The following is a 17937-nucleotide window of genomic DNA, read 5'->3' on the forward strand; positions in this document are numbered from 1 at the left end:
AACAATTGCTGCCTTCCCCTAATTAAGCTATACGACTGGGTACAGCATCCACATTATAACACTTATGAAGCTATTGAGACAGACAAGGCTCAAAAACCCATTCATGTATTGCCATTAAAGTCCAAACATGCACAAAACCGGTGAATTTGCATCACTCCATCAGATCACGCTGAAAGCCTGCCTAAAAAAAGTCATCATTATTATAGAAAAGTCACTGTTCTAAATATTTTTTTTCAGTATAAAGGAAGCATTCTCATACAAGTTCTCACAATGCAAAGAGATTAGGATGCCAGTGCTGCATTAAATGTTAGTCTCATCATGTCTCAACTTTAACATTAATAAAGCAATCGCATGCCACTGTATGTAAATCAATGCAGTATGAAGTGCAGATTTCAAGCACCACATCAGCAGAGCACTCAAGCAGGAATGTGTACTGTTCATATCTTTTGTAAATTTGAAGGACTTGTGGCTATTCAAAATTCAGGCACTGGAATGAAAAATCAGGCAATTGTATTTTGCTACTCCTCAGCTTGGCTAATTAACTCTGCCCTTGAAACAGTCTTTGAAAAAAAGAGATAAATAAAAAAATATTCTGGAATTTGTCCATCCTTTTTTAGCACCTGCAAGTCAGCATGGCAAAGAAGCCAGACACTATTCTGGCAGTGATACACACCAGATGGAATACCGGTCCACTGAAGGGCAAATATGTACATAAACCAGGGATCATTTGGAGGAACCACTAAATGTAGCAGCATGCCTTGAGAATGAAGGAAGAAACTGGTGTGTATGGTTAAATAAAAAAAAAAAAGATATACCATTGGGAATGATTGAAAGAACATCACTACTTTCCCTTCTTTTCCTTTAAAATGTTTGTTTGTGTATAATATGTAAAAGTCATACACCCCACACAAATGGGAGGGCAAGAACAACAAAACAATATGCATAATGATTGAGACAAAAATCTGATGTATTCTATAGTGCCGATTTTGTAATTGGCCACAGAATAGCACCGCTGTACTTAAATTCTAGAAAATTTTAATTGTAATTTATGTATTTGTGATTTATAGAGTTTCAATCTTAAAATTGATGCCAAAAACAGCAGTGTGAAGTATTAAGCCATTGCTGAATTTCTAATGCTTGAGAAGAATACGCCTTCAGAAATTCATATAATCTAAGGATGGAGAGAGGGTTCTGTCCAAGGTCTGTCAAAAGCAGTGCTGTCAACCAGCACCCTTCTGCATCACAAAGATGTCCCCTCTCATACTTAAATGGGTTACAAAAAGTACATGCAAAAGAATGCCACAACATCTCCATTTTCCAGTTCTATACTCCTTATGACTACCACCTGTTATCCAATCTGAAGGACTGTCATGGAACACATTATGCTAATGATGAAGACTACTAATTAAGCCATGTCAGCTACATGACAGGCAAAACGCAAGAAGCAAAATAAAAGCATCATAAACAAGTATATTTGTGTTCACAAAAATTATGCTGAAAAATGTTTATTTTGTTTTACTGGTGTTTCTCATAATACGTCATGATTAATGTTTTTTTGATCTGCCATTGTAGGGCAGCACAGTCGCAGTGGTAGTGCTGCTGCCTCGCAGTTGGGAGACCCGGGTTCGCTTCCCGGGTCCTCCCTGCATGGAGTTTGCATGTTCTCCCCGTGTTCCTCCGGGTACTCCGGTTTCCTCCCACAGTCCAAAGACATGCAGGTTAAGTGAATTGGCGATTCTAAATTGTCCCTAGTGTGTGCTTGGTGCTTGTGCTTGAACCCTCTGTTGGCTGGGATTGGCTCCTGCAGACCCCTGTGCCACTGTAGTTAGGCTATAGCAGGTTGGATAATCGATGATATGCCATTGTGCACAGTATACAGTGTATTAACCAATAAACCATCTTCTTACTATGGGCCTTGTCACTTTCACAGCAAGTTACAAATAACCAGTCCTGGTTTAATCAATCTCTGTGTGTGTAGACACTGTGCTGATATTCACGTGGGTACATGAACTTCCTTGGAGTGCACTGGTTCCTCACCCATTACAAAATAGGACAAGTAACTCTAAACTGGCCCAGCAGGAGTTAATACAATTGAATGACATTTAATCCAGGTTGGCTCCGAGTTTGTGTCAATGCTGCTGGAATAAACCCTAGCTGGCTGTAATTGAATTTCCTTGAATATGCAAGTTAGACTGATCACTGTAGCAATAAGCGAGAATCTAATTGTGTATCAAATACTTCAAAGTGGAAATAATTCCAGCTCAACAATGATTAACTGATAATATGTTAAAATAAATGTATCTATACCCGTAAAAAAACCTAATAATTTGTAATAGCATAGCATTTTAAAACCTGATTAATCTAATTCAGGGTTACAGGGGCAATTGATCCATTGCAGGATCAAGTTACATACATGCGAGTAATCACGCAAGGTCAATTTAAAATCAGCAATTACCCTAAGCAACAACTTTGGGGATGTACGGTGAAAACTAGAATACACAGAGGAAAACCTATGCAGACACAAGAAAAAAAAACATGCAAACACCATACAGACAACAACCAAGTATGGAATTTGAACACAGATTACTAGATCACTGCAGTTGTAGTACTATGTACTTACACCACTGTGCTGTTCATCACATTTTAACATGTTAAAATTCTACCCTACATACTCCAAGCATAAGTTTAATTTTCTCATTTTTCTACACCAGCTCATTCTACCCTAGTTTTGCTGAAAGCTGGAGTCTATCCTGAAAGCATAGCGTGTTATGAAGGAACCAGTCTTGGATTTGATGGTAGTCCATCACAAAGCATAGTCACTCTCATTTCTCTAAATAAGATTAACAAAAAAAATAATTATATAGGACATTTCTGCATACCCGAGGAAACTATACTGCCAAAATAAACGCACACAGGCAGTGACCTGGGTAGGATTTAAACCAAGGTATTTGAAGACAACTACCACACATGAACTATTCCAGTAAAAGTGAAATGTTACTATTTCTGAACATTCTTCCATGTTATTTCTGTCACATTCCATGAAGGTAAAACTTGTGAATGTAACTGACTAGAACTACTGGGTAGATAAGGAAGTAAATAAGATTTAAATCTCTGAATCAAAGCAACAGTCAAAATATAGTAAGCTATTTGAAAATTCCAAGTGTCTCACATTAATTTAAATAATTACTTTTTAAACAACCCCACATGGGAGAAGCCAGCCAAAGACAGATAATAGAGCATATCTTTCTGCTGAGTCCATTAAATATTAATATTCCAACAAATCTAACAAGCAGATCCTTAAGGATAATTTACAGCACTCTTTAAGATGAAATACCCAGCTGGGACTCTGCAGTTCCAACATCTACTTGAGAACAGAAACAAATAAATGGCAGATGTGAAGAATATACAAACAAAAGCTAAGCTGCAGGGGGCACATGCACACAGAATGACACATGCAAGACCTTCGTCCAAGACATGTGCATCTCCAAAAGTCATTGACTGAAGACTGCCTTACTGGATTCACCTAGCACAAGAAGTCCTTGGAATGAAGTAGGAGGACAGCCACTTGATTATTTTCTGGAAAATGCATAAAAGATGATGGAGCACTCGAATAATGGTAATGGTATGTTCATTGTTATAAGCATTCCATTGCCCCTGACTTAAAAGAAATTTTTTCATGTGTTACCCTGGTAACTAATCACACAACATGTACATTCCAGACCTCTAAAATAGCTGTCTTTGGATGTTCAGATAAATTAATCTATCACTCAAAACCAGTAGATCCCATCCATTTTTAGTTAGGGCCCCAGCTCTGGTTGTCAACAACCAAAGCTGCACAATAAGAAGTCAATTCAAGAATTAAATGTAAGGCTTTCACATAAAACAATGTATAAGTTTACCAAGTAAAGATAGTGACATTATTTTGGAGCAAATCTTTACAAAAACATTAACGAAGAAGAGTATAGAACAGCAAGAAACTAGAACAACTTTTACAATTAGAACTAAACCAACCTAGAATCCCTATTTGTTAAATTATAATTAAAAATACCCTCTACAATTTACTTAAAGCGCATTTAACTTAAATTGTTACCTTTTCAGAATTAACAAATGTTTATAACGGACAAATTAATCTTTATAATCAGGAGACAATGAGGTTTCAGATTGCGGATTACTGTTTGTTAGATATGCACAAAATTTAAGTTAAATTAACACATTACAAAGAAAGCATCCACATATGAGACTTGCCTGTACTACTGTCATCAAATGTGAAGAGTGGCAGAAACATGAAATGGAATTCAGACAAGCTTTTCTGCATACACCTCACTTTTTATATTTTGATTAACAGATACACAACACACTACTTCATGATTGCCATCACTCCATCTGTTTTCCATGTTACATCTTGCCTGAAGAAGTGGCCCGAGTTGCTTTGAAAGCTTGCATACTGTAACCTTTTTAGTTAGCCCATGAAAGGCATTATTTTGCTTGACTTCTCACTACATCCATGCCCCACCTTCTAATTGTCTGCTATTTGCATTTCCTGGTCACAACATGTAAAAGGGAAAAAAAAACACAATCTCAGTAGTCATGAGGCATCATAGAGTTCTAATAAACTGATTTGATGAAGACACTAATTATGAAAGGATTACACCATATATTGTGGTGTTAAATACCCATTTTAAGCAAAAAACAGAGGAATGACCCATGCAAATGATTTGTGACAGTAACACCCAGGACCTTGTCCATGCCACAAGTTGAGAACTCCTGCTCTATGTTAATATCCTCCAAAAGATTAATTTAAAAAAGTTTGGCTTTCTCAAGTCTTCTTTATGCTGTCTTACTCATAAATGAATGGACTGTGATTAATAAAAGTTTAAATATTGTACACCGCATATCTGAAAAGTCCGAGTATAGAGAAGAGATTTGGGTATATACTGTAGGTACACAACATGTCTCATTTTACCAAAAGAGAAGGTCATCTGGGGATAAACATAGAACGGTTTAAAGCTAATGAAGCTCCCAGCTTTTGTAGGCTGCCTCACAATGCTTTGTATAATTTAAAATACCCACAACTTATCTGTGTACAGTATATAGAATACAGTTACAAATCTTTTAGCACTGGGGGTAAAAGAGAAACCAACACTGGATGGACAAGACTATTGCAGGGCATGGCCACTAACACAGTGCTGGCTCCAAGTCAATAATTAACCTACCATGCACAACTTTAAGAATGTGTCAGGAAATACAGACAATTATAAAAACAGCCATCAACAGTCTGCTAGAGGATTATGATGAAAGGGAGCTGAACCAAAATTGTAATGTTAATCATCAATTAAATTAATCGGCATGTCTTCATGTATGAAATTAAAACCAGAATGCTGGGGGAAAAAACTCCTATAGAACATAAAATGTCCACACCAAACGTAACTGCAGAGATTTGAATCTAGTCCCATGAATTGGTTGCACATCCATATTAACCACTACATTAGTGTGACAGCTGCTTTCTAACAAATTGAAAACAGAGCTGTTAGTCACCAATTAATGTAACAATCATGACTTTGGAATTTGGAAGTAAACCCAAGATACCTTGAAAAAGCCAACATGAATATGCAGATATGAAAACGCCACACAAGCAGTGATTATGCCAAACCTAGGCCATTGAGCTATGGGACAGCAGTACTAATCACTGTGCCTCCAATTGAGAATTCAAGGTGTCAGTAGTTCTACTAAACAATCTGAAGGTTTTGAAGTTTTTACATTAGATCAGTTCAAATGACATCATACAGTCTTCTAAAAAATAAATGCATATTTGAGTACAAGTTAAGACATAGCAGAATATATTTAAATTGATATTATAACTTGTGAGAACTTTTAAGCATAAATTATCAGGTATACTAAACTAATGTTGTCACTATGTTATCGTATTTTAAGAAGTAGTTTGAAAAATTATGCACTACCCTGTCCCAGGCTAATTAAAGAAAAACAAAACATTAGATCCACTGGCAAAAGAAACAGCTTTATCTGGGTAATCAGCCTAAAGTCAGGACTCCTAAGATAACCTGCCAAACCAGAAGTCAGGCTGTGAAAGTTTAGTTTTAAGCTGTTGAGTGATAAGTACTGTTTGTAAAGTCCCACAGGTCAAGACCTCTCAAGAGCTCAGTGTTTACTCACATTTAGAAGTTCAGCTGTATGGCTACAATATTTACCACCCTGTACCTATTTTTTCAAGGTCAGCAAAGAGTGAAAGACCCTCTAAATGTCAATCTCTCACATAAACTGTGAACAGGTTAAATTTACTTTCACCATGACAACACTGGTGGCTGGGTGTTGTACCATCAAAAATAAACAGGATTGCCTGTGGGAATGCAGCTTTAAAAAAAAAAAAAGGATCAGCTTTTCCTTGTTGTTGCAATTTCTCTGATCACACTGATACACTGTCAACAAACTAAGCAACACATCAACATGAATGCTTACATAGCGCAGTTATGGGTAATCCAGTGCAGTGGGACTGCAGCCAACACCGTATACCACACTGAAAGATGAAAGGCAATATTAAGTACTTTAAAAAGGTATATTCCACTTAAAAATTATCTTTTTTTCATTTGTTGCTTACGCTTTGTTATTGAGAAAAAAAAGTCTCTCAAATTCTTATGGCAAGAAGAGATTAAATTATTGATGCAATAGCCATCAGTGGAGACCAACGATGAACAACAGCAAATACCCGATAAAGTTTACATGTGCCTTGAACTGTTATCTATAATTGTATACATCCCTCAGACTGCGCTCCACAACGTTCATGACACAAGAGCTATTACTGGGCAGGACACCTGGCCAAAGAATTAGGATGGTGGAGCGAGGGTTCTTAGCAAAAACTTGTTCTAGTTTCAGAATGCTCCTCTTGTTTATGGAGTATTGTTTGGACATGTATTTTTGCTAAATTATTGTTAAATAAACCATTATACTGTATTTAAAACATTAAGAGCATGTGACTGGATGCCTGGAGTGTGGACAAAAGTCTGACACGTAATTCCATTTTTTTTCAGGAATGTTTTGATATTGTTTACTGTTGTTCATTGTTGGTCTTCATTAACACCTTCTGTATCAGGCATTTTATCACCTCCATTCTCAATAAAAACATCAGATTAACAACAACTTTTCTCTGCCATAACTACAAACAGCCTGGGGTAAGTAACAGTTAAAAAAACCTTTTTGGGTGGAGTATTCTTTTAAGTTAAGTTAAACCATATGTCTCATAATTGCAAGAACAACCTGTTTAAACAGAGGTGCAGTTTATAGAAAAGAGAGAAAAAAGACTAAACAAGAAACAGATATGCAGCAAAAATTGCTTTTATAATTAATCTCATGTAAAATGTCAACTAAAACCATTTTTTTTTTTAAAACCAAACTATTTATCAGAGTTAAAATTGCATTTTTCACTTGTATGAAAATTTATTCTATACACAGTAATCCCTCGCTATATCGTGTTTCGACTTTCGCGGCCTCACTCTATATATGTATTCACTTTTATATTTAAGCATATTTAAATATATATCGCAGATTTTTTGCTGGTTCGTGGATTTCTGCAGACAATGGTTCTTTTTACCTATGGTACATGCTTCCTCAGTTGGTTTGCCCAGTTGATTTCATACAAGGGACGTTATTGGCGGATGGCTGAGAAGCTACCCACTCAAAGTACGTAGTTAAGTTCCCTGGGTGCTGACTGGCTCAGTGACGGAGCGCAGAATTCAATTCCGCATTGCGTTAACCCGGAAATCTCATCTTGCTCAATCATCATCAACGTGTTCTGCTGTGTAAAGAGTTAAGTTTCGTCAATGAGCTGCTCGATGCCCACTCCGAGACACTGAGCGACGAAGATTTAGCTGAGATAACCAAGTCAGCAAAGGAGGAAGATAAGGAAAAAGAGGACCCAGCACAGGAAGAACACGTCAGCCTAACTCTCGAGTGTCTCGCAACCATTTTACGAATGGCAAAAGATCTCCAGATATCGGTTGAAGAATTAGACCTGCAAATGATTCGTTCTTTGCAATTTAGAAATGCTCTTGATGACACCACGGAAGTGTATAAAAACCTCCTTACACAAATGAAAAAGCAGCCCCAGCAACTGCCCATCACGATGTTCCTTACCCGCAAAACACCACCTAGTACACCTTCAGTGGAAGAAGAAACTCCAGACGACAACGGCGGTGCTACAAAGTCGCCTGAAGAGGCTCCTTTAGAAGAGCTGTAACACTCTCCTTTGTTAAAATTAAACTCATCGTTATTGGACAAGTCGTCGTGTCATTGTTGGCGAGTTCCCATAACTAATCTGACGTACTTAGTACATGTACGTATGTTTAGTGTAACTGTACACACATTTTACTGTATACAATTTTTCTTGCATTGTACGTATTTATTGCTGGTGGCCTGTCTATCTGGCTGTAACATATGTGATTTCGGAGATGCTCGATACCTTTAAAATAATATTTAGGTTTTACTGTATATAAACAGTATGTTTACATACATAATGTCAACGAATCTTACCTAATATCTAAGAGAATATAAGGGTTTGTGCTGTATAACTGTGCTGGAAATGTTTATAAGAGTGTGGAAGAGTTTATAAGGGTTTAAAATATATAAAAATAACCATATAAAGCTATGGTTTTTACTTCACGGATTTTCACCTTTCGCGGGGGGTTTTGGAACACATCGAAGAGTGATCACTGTACTGTGTTCTGAAATGGACTGGCATCCTATGCAAAGTCTGATCCTTTATTGTATTACATGCAGGCAGGATGAGCCTTAGAAAAGAAAAAAAAAACCTCACACAAATGCATAGACATGGCACTATAGGCCTGTGAGTGAAAATGCCCTCTATACAAATAAATTGTACCAATAGAAGACATGGGTGCCTTCATCGATTAAGTTCATTTTGATAACATAAATGGAGTATTTTTATACTTCATTCATCAATATAAAGTATGAAACTTATTAAATGTATATTTATCCTGCATAGGATTAAAAAGTTTGCTTATCTCTTATTTAGTTGTTTACTGACCTTATTTCTCCTCCAAACCAACAATATTTTAGAACCTTCTTCCTCCAATTCAGGGTTGCAGAGGGCTGGAGCCTATACAAGCAGTCTTGGACAATGCATGGCATACTTAATCATTCAGGGTCAATTCAGAGTTCCCTGTCAACCGAATCAGTGCACCTCTGGATGGAAGGACACTATTTTTTTATTAATATTTCAGAGAATAATTTATAAAAAATGTATAGTGTCACACATGTGTGCATGGGATACAGCTTAAGGGCTCTGGTGATAGCATTAACCCATAAACCAGGGATTGCTGCTGCTGGCGAATGTATTCTCTTGCCCTCCCACTGCAAAACAGAAAACTGACAGCCACTCCGCAACTGATGGCACTTCCAGTACCTGCCCTCCTAGACCCACCACTTCCTGCCAAACACTGTATAATCAGGATCCGGCCATCTTGTTCTCAGTTCTATTATGTTAGCACTTTAGTTTCCCCCGACATCTCTAAAGATATGCATACTTGAGGTTTTTGCAACTAAAAACTGGATATGTGTGAATGGGTTTGTTGATTTTGCCCAATAATAGATGTGCATCCCAACCAGGACTGGCTTCTCTCTTTTACCCAAAGCAGCCACAAAGACTCCAGCTCCCAAAGACCCTGAATTGAGATAAGCAGACCAGAAAATGTATCAATATATTCATAAACATGTGTACTATTCTGGGCTTGTAAATAGATGTGTTCTATATAGACATATAGATAATTGACAAACAAACTGGAATGTGTTTTAAATTCTAAGCACTAAATCGAATTGAAACCCTTTTTCACTACCCATACTGACATGTGTATTTTTAAATGAGCTGCCTCTGCACTGTCTAGCATGTCCCTTTACACCACAAAATCAACAGCTACTCATCTTAAACAATTATTAACAACATTTTAAGGGAAAAACAAACCTTTAATATACAGTTCTAACCACATCAAACACAGTTCCAAAAAAGGACTGTTCTCAAATATACTGAAATTATTAAAAACACAGTAATGAAGCAAAATTTCCAGGTAGGGGCTGCTTTCACACTTTTTACTGCAGCTACTGTAGACCCTAAATCAAAAAAAAAGCAAGTATAGAAAATGGAAGAACAGACGTACATGTGTTATTATTTAGAACATAAAAGTCAATCTGGATGTCTGCCAAAGTCAAAACATAAAGGAAAAAGGCAAAATGCTACACATGGTGGTAATAAACATAACTATCTCTTTGTGATACTCCCTCAGTTTGTGCTTTTAAATCCATTTACAAAGACAACACAAGTGACTAGTCTCCACGACACCAATGAAGTATACAGACTGTACAATATTCTCTCAAACATTGGCAGTAATATATTCAACGTCAAGCAAAGTCATAAATTCTTTAACTTAGCAGATATCACAAATCTCACATACCAGAACAAACAGCTAGGTACCTCAGTGTGATCCAGTGGCAATAAGCATGTAATTACTTATTACTTAATTCTTTTAGCAAATAATTTTTTTTAATGAATTATTCATCTAAGTGGATATAGTGGATAAGGAGGCCATCTAACAGAGACTGGAAATAATTCTGTTCCAAGAGCCTTGAAGTTTGCATATTGCCTTAAAGTTTAATTCATCTAGGGTCCCACATTCCACTAGTAGAGCACTATCTTTTTAGACCATTTTCTTAAGTAGCACACCATAGTTCATATTAGTAAATCATGTTTAATTACACAGGTATGCTTACCTTTGCACTGTCTGCAGACCTACAAATTACTAATATTGTGAATCTAATTTCTCTTTGACATTAAAGACTCTTATTTCAGTTGTACACATCACATTAGACACCAATAACATCAACTTACTTTAGTAAATTTGGGTGAGTGGGACTGACAAACTTTGCTGAGTTGAACAGCTTATTATCAGATTTGTTCTTTCATTACACTATTTTTGTCTACCTCATTTTAGTTTGCTTGCTAGTTAAGATTATTTTTTTTTCTTAACTAGCTCGTATTTAACACAGAGGTGTAAGCAGCATGGTAGCCAACAGTGGATGCGCTATTTTGTAACAATTTATACCTACAAATATTTGTCATAAGACAGCTGTTTGAACATTTACAAAGAAAATAAGTTGACGGATAGTAGTTCACTACTGCCCACTAAATATTTTGCAGATTTTCACTGGTACTAATGCTGTAAGCCATCTAATTTGTTTAACAATCTCATTAACAGAAGGAAGTGGCTTCTAATTAAGTAAATGTGTTTGCACAAATACCTGCAGGAAGCAAAGCCTTCCAGGACTAGAGTCTCAGTTGAGGACCTCTCTTAGGGCAGAGTTTCCTGTAAAGGCTGACTGATAAATCTGCCTTGGTCTATTGTGGGCGCATAAGCTTTGTAATAACTGCTCACCCATCCTGGGATGCTTTTGGCCGTGTGCCAAATGTTGTCAGGTTTAGTTAAGGCTCTCTTGAACCTAGTATTGGGTAGAGCTGGTTTATCAATTACACAGATAGATGACTGGCTCATGTCAGAGTCTCAATCAACTTGATGTGTTCATAAGATTTTTAAATTTACTTTAGCTAAACTAAAAAAATTACCGAGTAGGGGGCTAGTGACACAATGGTTGTCAGTTCATTGCATGGCAAGAGTTCCTTACATGCATGTGGGGGAAGTGTGGATTATCATGGGGTAAACAAAAACATGCAGAGATAACGTCATCTGAGTACAGCCATGCTTCTGGCAGGCATTGAAACTGGGGCTGGCTGTGAGACAGGAGCACTACACTACTGTGCTCTGAACTGCCCTCCCCCAAACACGGTTTTGTTAAATATGCTGCCTAATCAAAAGTGATTACATTCACAGCTAAGTGAAGGTTAGTTCAGAGTAGCCTTATGAGAAATCAAATGCTGCTCCATTAATTTGCTTTTGCTCAGTTTTTTTTACAATGCCAATGTAACTACATCACATGTCAGCAAAACGCAATACTGTGGATTTTCCAAAATCAATTTGCTGCTGACTGGTTGTTGTGTTTGTTCTTCAGACCTAATCGCATCAGATGAGGAAGATCAGCTAGGTCTCTGTAATAGAAGGTTTTTCCACCTAGTGGTTTATTTTCAGGTGATGGCCGATTTTGAAATGCATTTCTGAGAACAAAAATGATTAGATAAAGGCAAAAGGAAAAAGGTACAATCCTAAATGCCTAATCTAAGCTAAATTGCCATTTGTAGTACATTATTTAAAATGTACTAGCTACCTATAAATGGCAGGAAATTGAGCCATATAGACTTGGTTGTTTCCTTTGATGATGCCAAGATAGGTTCTAACTCATATACAGTGAAACTTGGATTAAGGAAGTTCGGAGAATGAATGGATATGTGAGAAATTAAATAATACTATACTATTAAATATGATTTGTGTACATAGTACATTGCAATAAAACTGTTACTTGCAAATCCAACATCACTACTCTCTAAGGTCATGATTACCAGTGCTATAATACAAAGGATTATTTGGTAGATTTCTAACTGTTACTTGGTGTTGAGAGTTTCAAGAAAGGAACTTTTTCAGTGATTTATAATTATGAATAAGTAATGAAAGAATGTTTACCCAGTGGTGCAAGCTGAGGTGATAGTTCAACTGGGGAGGCACTTAAAGAAGGCATCTCCTGTCTCAAAATTTAGTCAATAAAGGTTGCAAGAATTTAAAGATAAAAAAACAAAAACAAACAAAAAAAACAATTTAGTAATCAATAGTTGAAATTCGTTCATCTGTGATGTGGTTGTACGATTAATGCTGTATATTTTAAATCAGTTACTGTGTACCGCTGCCATAACGAGATCAGTTTCTTTAAAAATGTGCAGTTTTCTAAACTTACAAAATTTTTTAGAATTAAGTAAACTGTCCCTTATTTATACTGCCTTTCACACTGAACACTATAATGTAGCACATTACAAAGCTATTTTGCAAAAGATTAGGATTTACAGTTTAAAGTTTTCATAAACATAAGAGCTCAGAATGTAAAATTAAGAAACAAGCTGAATTCCTTTTAAATAAAAAAAACACACCAAGAAAGATACAGAGAAGCAAATACTTGCATGTTTATTTTCTTCATTTACTTCACCCGTTATTAGCTACACAAATATGTTTTGCTTTACCTTTTAGGGAGTCTGTGACTTTGAACCGTACTACAGAACTGCCTTGTTAATAGTCCCCACTTAAAACGTGTAGGTACACGGTTACTGCATATTTCTAAAATAAAGCCAGTTAGAAAATCTTTCAACTTTTCTGAGTTGTACTGAAATCCTCCTGCATTCCTCATTGAAATTCAAGACAGTAGGAGACCTCTTGCTATCAAATCATTTAACCAACTGACAAGGAGAAAAAGTAAACTACTACAAAACACATATCTCAGAAGCTAAAAGTAGACATGCCAGACTCATATTGTATGCCTGCATTTCAAAGAATAACAAAAGAGGTAGAGTTAAATGAGCCAGCTGGGCAGATGGATAGAGTAAAGATGGCAGGTTCAGCATTACATATTCTAAACACAAGAAACACAATTATCAGTCATGTGAGAGCCTCAGCTTTACTAGATAAAAGTCAACTTAAAAATGTATTTCCATCCATTAATTCTAAAAATATAGATAATTCAATTGAGGCCCAGAGCTGAAACAAACAGAAAGGACAGCAGTAAAAATTCACAATAATTCCAAAAACTGGAGATAAAAGTACAGTTAACTAAGAAATAATTTGCAAAATTTGCATCAATCACTGAAGTGGATACGGCAGCCCAAAATTATTATATTTACTTGAACAGGGCATGGTAAAGCAATTTACAAAACAAATAAGAATACAACACTGGACAGTAGTACTAGGGTGTTGTACCGTGTTAGCCATTATGAATGTAGAGAAAAGCCAAGCAAAATGACACCTTTTATTGGCTAACTAAAAAGATTACAATATGCAACCTTTCGAAGCAACTCTGGCCCCTTCTTCAGGCATCTTGATTACATCTTGCCTGAAGAAGGGGCCTGAGTTGCCTCGAAAGCTTGCATATTGTAATCTTTTTAGTTAGCCAATAAAAGGTGTCATTTTGCTTGGCTTTTCTCAAAACTGGACAGCAAATTAAGTTACAAGATAACAGAAATCCACAGTAAACAAGATAATCTTTATTGTAAACAGAATTTAAGATTGTCTTTTCTGCTCTGTTATCAGTACTAACACCACAATCAATTGATATTAAACCAACATGACTAAAACATCGACCAATTAAAATTAGGCTGTTAAATTTAGCATTTTTTAAGAAAAAAAAGGCCACACTCGGAAGCTTAAGATTTTACACTGATACCTTAACATTTGAGTATAGAGAACAACAGTTGGCTTGCAATGATAAAGGCTGTTTCAGTCTTGTTAAATGTCAAGTGCACCCAAACTCTAGACACAAGTCATACATATTTTAATTGGATGATAATTCAGCAAAGCACACATGAATAGAAAAGAATGAATATACAGAAATAAATGTAAACACTCACAGCCAGAGACTACACTATAATATCTGCACACCTGGCTTACTGATTAACTATACTACAGTATGAAGGTTTAACAGCATATCTTAGATAGACAAGTGTAGTTCCTGTCATGACAGCAAGATGGTGATCATACCCTAGCACTATATAATATCCACATAGAGACAGTGTGATTAGGGTTACACATTAACCCTTGGCAGCTTCTTGTCCAATTCTCTTGTCACATTGTCCTGCGTATAACCTGAAAGCTTAAGACCCAGAAATCATTATAAAAGCATTAAGCCATGCTCTTCTCCCCTTAAAATCAAGGGGAAGTTAATAAATGTGACTCAGCTCTAATTTCAGTCTCTTAGATGGTCTACAAAATAGTTATCACTTTCACTGGCAAAGTTGCTCATTCGAGCTACAATATCTCAAGCCCAATGCCTGTACTGCCACATCTGGAGCATATAGACTCTGAACACCAGCAAAATTGCAAGGCTTTGTTCTCCTGCCATGATTTTCATTTACAGCATAGCTTTGAAGTATGCCGCTACAGAGTCGGCAACAGCTGAGAAACATGTGCTAGTGAATGGTAACAATATCACGCTGGTCAGTAATTTTGCACTGTACGAGGAGCAACTTCTCTACTATGTCAATAACATCAAAGATACTCATCCTGAAGAATAAACTGAAATACTAGTCTTTTAATCTATTAACATCCAGTCGATAAACCAAGCTTTTTTCTGTATTTCATTAAGTGTTTATATACAAGTTCCACTGTAAACACACCCCAAAGCACATTACATGCTTATTACTACTTGTAGCATCTTATATCATCTAAACCAACTTGTTATCCCATGGACCACCTATAAGCTAAGATGTTGGACTGTATATTGCAGAGTGACAATTCAATGAGGAACACCAACTCACCAGAATGACAGAAATGTGGAAACAAATTGATTTATAAGATCTATTGCACCATACATTTTAAAATTATATATTCAATTTAACGTTGATATTATGTTGATGAGGGTTAAAGAGTCAGTCCATTGTAATAATTGTTATAATACAGCAATAATAAATGTTAATAGTGAAATAACCCAGTTTGCCACACATATAAAATAACCTAATTCCTTTACATTGACAACAATCGTGCAATGCCTCTTGCACAAATTCCCTGTTCTGGACATGCACACCTTTCCATGTGCTGTGGAGACAGACATCACTTGCCTGACAGGACTTCTTGGTACTGTTCTCATACATTTTCTACATACGTTACCTTTAAAAAAACAAATCAGGATTCTATTCATCCGTAACCAATAACTACACAACATAAATGAACAGGGGTTAGCCATTAGCTCTCCACATACAGTATGACACCATTTGTAGTGCGTTTCTTTTTACGTGTTTGTTTACATAAATAATAAAAACATCTATTTTTAAAACAACCCAAGTACTGAATGTTAATCCCATTTTCCGGAGGGAAAAAATTCTAAACTACAGTACCTTTTAAATAGTAGTTATAGATTCAGCCTTCTGATCTGAAATCACAAAAGGAATCCGAATCTTTGAAAGTAAATGCAACTTTTACTTTACAGCATGGGTAAGCATGCATTCCATTCCAGAACAGAGCGATCTGCATTGTTCTCCAATGATGTGGATATTATACTTCCATACCACGTGCCCAATAGCAAGTAGTACTAAAGAAATGCTCACAGTAATGATGCTCTCAGATTTTGCATGTGGGGTCATTTAAAATAAACTACAAGTTAGTTGGAAGTCTTCTCACAGACAACTACAGCCACATTGTTACCAGAATCGATCAATCCGAAAATATTTTTATTAACATCACTGGAGCAACACGCATCGTACAAGCGCCTTATGATGGTACATGCGGTTAATGACACTATATATATTAGAATGAGTTCACTAAATACCCCACTTGCTAATGCCCAGGTCGTGTAGAAATTAAGAAATTTCAAAGTTCTGTGTAGGGTATTACCCGTCAGTGATTTCAAAGGCTCATGCTAAAAATCAAGATATCGCAAGATATCTTTTTATATAAAAAAGAACACAAAATGTTACAAGTACACATGCACGATATTCACGAGCGGATGCGCAATCGGGGCAAAGCCTAAGGGAGTACAGAATTGCGTAACAATTTTCCCTTCTGAATAACGCATCTAATAACATTCCCAATTTGCAAAGCTTCGTAGTGAGGAAAAAAAATATTTAATACTAAAGTAATAAAATTTACTACCACGCACAATTTCACTGCATTAGAACACGTTAATACTAAAATTAACATTCGAACTTAACGTGTATAATTAGACATATACAAATAGATTTTCATATGGCTTTTTATCTGCAGTTACAAACTTTAACTTCACTGCGACTATAACTTAACCAGTATAAACAGTACACTAACCCGTACTGTTGCCGGGAACTCCGGATCCGTGCCCCGTTATTCCAACTTCACAATGTCAGCGACTTATTGGTTAAACTCCTCTCCAGACTGCCAAGTTGTTATTGTTGTTCCTTTCTATTTGCCGTGACCTAAAATTCTTCAAAGAGTGTTTTTTTCCGCAATATCGGTTATCAATGGAAAGAAGAGAATCCCTTGAATACAAAAAGCAGCAGAAGAAAAATAAAGAGATGTAATAATTCGGAAGAGCTGCCAGGGATCGTGGTGCCTGTGAAGAAAACTTGTCCGCAGTCGCGGTCCACCGGGCGTTCTGAATCCGCACTTACACGCCGTGCCCGCTACTCACTCTCCTCTCTCTCACTGCTGCCTCGACTCCTGCGTGTAAATACATTGTAACGGAACTGGGGCGCAGCGCTGAATTGTGGGAGATCACAAAACGGCCAAGGCGCTCGTGCTCCTCCGCGCGGCCAGTGCTGGCTTTCGCAGAGCCCACGGTTTTGTCAGTGCGGTGTGCAGCGGCGACGTGCTGGACATTACAAAAATAAATAAATAAATAAATACAACTACTTGCCCTGCTCAATGCACGTGTACAATTCGTACGTTATGAAAATGCAGAATTAGTTTTTGCTGCAGCTAATCATTCTAATGAAGCTGGTAGGTCTGAGCACACAGACATTGATTTTAAACGCGTAATCTCAGTTTAGGATTGAGGCAACATAGGGGCACAAGGCAGGACCCCACTCTGGACGATGTACTAGGGCTTACTCACACAAACCCGTGAAGTTTACACTCGATAATTAATTAACCAAAGCTCGCAAAGATTTGGGAAGTAGGAAATCGGAGGACGAGGACCATAGCAGTCAGATGCAATGTTCGTAATTGCAGATGTAGCACAAATCCGATATTTAATTTAACAAATGCTCCTGACTTTATGGAGTCATATACAGTAAATAAAGTTTAT

General features: G+C 36.8%; 1 protein-coding gene across 1 annotated transcript in view; it reads right to left on the minus strand.

Moving 5' to 3' along the window:
• Window positions 1-17361, minus strand: part of rassf8b (Ras association domain family member 8b) — a 206751-nt gene extending 189390 nt beyond the window's left edge. Inside the window, exon 1 of the mRNA XM_039761555.1 lies at window positions 16980-17361. The gene's annotated coding sequence lies outside the window, so the exon portion shown is untranslated. The remainder of the gene's footprint in view (window positions 1-16979) is intronic.
• Window positions 17362-17937: the final 576 nt, after the last annotated feature.

This window comes from Polypterus senegalus, chromosome 8 (genome assembly GCF_016835505.1).
Source record: "Polypterus senegalus isolate Bchr_013 chromosome 8, ASM1683550v1, whole genome shotgun sequence".
Taxonomy (NCBI): Eukaryota; Metazoa; Chordata; class Cladistia; order Polypteriformes; family Polypteridae; genus Polypterus; species Polypterus senegalus.